Below are 5,000 nucleotides of genomic sequence, written 5' to 3' on the forward strand. Positions count from 1 at the left end.
CACATGCAATACCTCCATCTATGCGAATCTGACAACACTACGTCCGCCATGTCGAGCGCACCACAAAACACAGCGCCATCTGTAGGTCTCCCGCAGCATGACGTCCTGCAACGACGATACCGCCATCTATGAGACGCCAAGCCGACTAAGACAGCGATGGGCCCACAGTGCCCATCTTTCGACCCCACCCACAAAGCCTGCGTCCTCTGTCGACCACAGCACCCCAACGCCAGCGCCTCTGCCGCACGAAATCGTCGACCGGCAATCACTCCACCGGCGCCCCACCCCAACCGCCGAACTCGCAACTCCAGCGGATGAACGGCGGACTTTTCCCGCAGTCGCAATGTGCAATCCACCCCTATAACTTGCGTTTCATGAAGAGTTATGTCCAATATGCGACATTCCCGCTGTCCCTATACATGAGCTGCGAGCTGTACCAGTTACGAGCTAGAGACGCGATCGCGTTGCTCTCTGTACGAATGCCGATGCTGAGCGGTCAGCTAGGAGGCGCTCCATCCATGTCGGTACCGGTGGGCGTTGCACTCGCAGTCGCAAAAACGTACGGCAAGTATATTACTCGGAAGAGTTTATGACAGTCCAAGCCCCCCTGCGTGGGGAGCGTCTTTCTAGGCCATGACCCACCGGAAGGGCGCAGCGTCCCCCACCCCAGACATGTGACGTCACACTATCGGTATTGACGACTCGACTCATTGCTTATAATCATTTGCCATACACCGGTGGAAGCTGCCGAGACGAGTAGCTACATAGCGCGCTCGCCGTGGCACTAATGTACAGAGATACAACAGTTTCGACTGGAACCGGATTAAACGTATACACGGCGCTGATTAGTAATAGATAGACCCATCAGAATACAGATAATATATACAACTGTCCGTATACATGCTGAAAGACTCTGCTCACAATCACAACCACACGTCAGCCACACACTCTTATCACGCACTACTCTCCGCCTGTAACACGCACACAGACAATATGTAAGCACCAGCGTGGAACAACACCCAGTGCATCCTCTCCGCCACATGAGACAATCCACACTGTCATAACCAGACTGGGAGGTCCACTCAGAAAACGGAATATCCCACCCTCCCGACAACCACCATTGCTCAGCTAAGCCACCAACACCCACACATGTCCTACACAGGGGTGCACCCAACATCACAATACTGCCTCCTCTCACAGCACACAAACAATGGCAGGAATGAAAGACACAGGTCTCCCACAAGCATGGAATCGGAGCGCCGCCTGTCATGAGCCAAAGGTGTATCCTGACGTGGCAAATCAGATGATGCCGCAGGCATCCACTTACTATAATCACAATCAACAAACCGACCGGCCGCCCCCCCCCCCCCCCATTACACCTTTCCTTACAACAATGTGTACCTTAACCTAAACTATACTGTACCTTAACCTAAACTATACTGTACCTTAACCTAACCTATACGGTACCTTAACCTAACCTATACGGTACCTTAACCTAACCTATATTGTACCTTAACCTAACCTATATTGCGCCTTAACCTAACCTCTATTGTAACTTAACCTAACCTATATTGCTCCTTAACCTAACCTATATTGCACCTTAACCTAACCTATATTGCACCTTAACCTAACCTATATTGCGCCTTAACCTAACCTATATTGCGCCTTAACCTAACCTATATTGCGCCTTAACCTAACCTATATTGCGCCTTAACCTAACCTATATTGCGCCTTAACCTAACCTATATTGCGCCTTAACCTAACCTATATTGCGCCTTAACCTAACCTATATTGCGCCTTAACCTAACCTATATTGCGCCTTAACCTAACCTATATTGCGCCTTAACCTAACCTATATTGCGCCTTAACCTAACCTATATTGCGCCTTAACCTAACATACATTGCGCCTTAACCTAACCTATATTGCGCCTTAACCTAACCTATATTGCGCCTTAACCTAACCTATATTGCGCCTTAACCTAACCTATATTGCGCCTTAACCTAACCTATATTGCGCCTTAACCTAACCTACATTGCGCCTTAACCTAACCTACATTGCGCCTTAACCTAACCTACATTGCGCCTTAACCTAACCTATATTGCGCCTTAACCTAACCTATATTGCGCCTTAACCTAACCTATGTTGCGCCTTAACCTAACCTATGTTGCGCCTTAACCTAACCTATGTTGCGCCTTAACCTAACCTATGTTGCGCCTTAACCTAACCTATGTTGCGCCTTAACCTAACCTATGTTGCGCCGTAACCTAACCTATGTTGCGCCGTAACCTAACCTATGTTGCGCCTTAACCTAACCTATGTTGCGCCTTAACCTAACCTATGTTGCGCCTTAACCTAACCTATGTTGCGCCGTAACCTAACCTATGTTGCGCCGTAACCTAACCTATGTTGCGCCGTAACCTAACCTATGTTGCGCCGTAACCTAACCTATGTTGCGCCGTAACCTAACCTATGTTGCGCCGTAACCTAACCTATGTTGCGCCGTAACCTAACCTATGTTGCGCCGTAACCTAACCTATGTTGCGCCGTAACCTAACCTATGTTGCGCCGTAACCTAACCTATGTTGCGCCGTAACCTAACCTATGTTGCGCCGTAACCTAACCTATGTTGCGCCGTAACCTAACCTATGTTGCGCCGTAACCTAACCTATGTTGCGCCGTAACCTAACCTATGTTGCGCCGTAACCTAACCTATGTTGCGCCGTAACCTAACCTATGTTGCGCCGTAACCTAACCTATATCGTATCTTAACCTAACCTATATCGTATCTTAACCTAACCTATATCGTATCTTAACCTAACCTATATCGTATCTTAACCTAACCTATATCGTATCTTAACCTAACCTATATCGTATCTTAACCTAACCTATATCGTACCTTAACCTAACCTATATTGCCCCTTAACGTAACCCATATTGCGCTGTAACCCAACACACGTTGGGCCTTAACCCAACACACGTTGGGCCTTAACCCAACACACGTTGGGCCTTAACCCAACACACGTTGGGCCTTAACCCAACACACGTTGGGCCTTAACCCAACACACGTTGGGCCTTAACCCAACACACGTTGGGCCTTAACCCAACACACGTTGGGCCTTAACCCAACACACGTTGGGCCTTAACCCAACACACGTTGGGCCTTAACCCAACACACGTTGGGCCTTAACCCAACACACGTTGGGCCTTAACCTGCTCTGTAATTGTCATACGACGCGTTAAATTAGTGTAGTGTTGCCTAACTGCAACCCCCGCAATATAGTTTGCTACTCGCACTGCCCGGTCCCCAGTGTATCGCTTCATGTTAAACACCTTGCAGCTATACACTGTAATGTGGATGGCAGCAGGACGTACATGCTCAATGCCCTTTGCAGTTGTTCATTGGCATTCGCAGTTGTTCATTGGCATTCGCATGGCGAAGCACTTAGCCTACGCTGTGGTATGGCCTGTGTCAACTGTCCGCTGATATTGTACGTCCAAATCACACACTGTACTGCACATTGGTCCTCATGTACTGAATGATACATCGTGGTACATGTGACCGTACAACGACTGCGCCAACAACGGCGAACCATGCGGTCCAAATGTTGTGCACGCAGCTACGTGTCGTCTCCCTATAAGAGCTGGATTGCAGTGTGGTATGCCCTGGATGGCGATCAGCATGAGCCGTCTGTTGATGTAGTGGCGCGTGTTGTCAGACGTTGTCGTCTCTTCTCACACACCGTGATAGCATGGTGCACTGCGTTCCACATCTGCGACATGCGACAGAGGCCGGTTGACAGTCGTTCGCGCAATGGACATCGCATACGTACGGGGGCCACCTTCCACGTGTTTGCGAAGCGTGCACATGTTGTTGCGTGTATGTGGGCAGACATAGTGTGTCGTGACACCTGACACAGGCATGCAACAATCGTTGAATTTGCAAATGGCGATGGACGCCTACGTTTGCTGGTGACGTTACGCAAATGAACAACTGGTAAACCGTTGTGGTGCGGTTGTTCTCGCTAGAGGTGAATCAGTGATGGCGACGATCGGTTGAGCTACCAACCGGTTGTTTCAGCGATACCCACCATGCCCACGAACGTGAATGGCATGTGGGTGTGAAGCGATACGCGGCGGTGGCTGGGTGGGACCGGCCCCGGCCGGTGAGGGGGGGCCTCCCGGCGTGCTGGCCGCGCGGTGCGTGGGCGCACGCGCTACAGCCGGCTGGTGGGGGCGGCCACTGGCAGGCGCGCCGGCCGACGGAGGCGGCAGGCGGCGCAGCTGCGCGCCGGCGCACCCTGCACGCGGCGCCGTGCGGCCAAAGTAGGTCCTCGCGGGCCCGGTGCGAAGCGCGGTGGACATCTGCAGTGTGCTGGTCCGATTGAGGACTGTGTGCGCTGAGGATGCGCCGCCGCCCGGCGCTCGGCGCCGCGACGCCGTCTGCTGCTCGGTCGCCTCTGCGGTTCTCGCAGGTGGTTTGTATCGCAGCTGTGCGGACGTGTTGGCGCGTGCGCTGTGCTGGGAGAGTTCGCTTCGGCACCCAAGTGGGGCTTTTGTCCTTCTGTGGCGCTGGCGTTGGAGCTGCCGGTCACCGTAGGTGGCGCGTGTTGTCTCCCGCCGGCAATGCCACGACAGCACGCTCCCGGGCCTCTGTCGGCAGCGGCAAGCTCAGTTGGGAGCACGGGTGGTCGCACCTAAAGCGTCTACTCGCCAAACTCCGGGCGATTGCGCCTCTCTCGAACCCGACCAAGTACTTAGGACGGCGCTGCGCGCCGCCGGGACCTGAGAGGGTTTCGAGGTGTATGGTGCAGGGGAGCTCAGCCTCCTCCTGTTTGCAGAATAATTGAGCGGACGCTTGCGTGTTCGCGCGGGCCCCCGGGACACACTCCCGGGCGGCCGGCTGCTCAGCTCTAGTTGACGCAGCTCCCTGGTTGATCCTGCCAGTAGTCATATGCTTGTCTCAAAGATTAAGCCATGCATGTCTCAGTACAAGCCGCAT

General features: G+C 52.7%; 1 non-coding gene across 1 annotated transcript in view; it reads left to right on the top strand.

The window, feature by feature from the left end:
• Positions 1 to 4,925: 4,925 nt before the first annotated feature.
• Positions 4,926 to 5,000, top strand: part of LOC126434199 (small subunit ribosomal RNA) — a 1,910-nt gene continuing 1,835 nt past the window's right edge. The window contains exon 1 of the ribosomal RNA XR_007579049.1: positions 4,926 to 5,000. This exon is cut by the window's right edge and continues 1,835 nt beyond it. This is a non-coding gene — a ribosomal RNA (small subunit ribosomal RNA).

This window comes from Schistocerca serialis, unplaced genomic scaffold (assembly GCF_023864345.2).
Source record: "Schistocerca serialis cubense isolate TAMUIC-IGC-003099 unplaced genomic scaffold, iqSchSeri2.2 HiC_scaffold_1184, whole genome shotgun sequence".
In the NCBI taxonomy this organism is placed as follows: Eukaryota; Metazoa; Arthropoda; class Insecta; order Orthoptera; family Acrididae; genus Schistocerca; species Schistocerca serialis.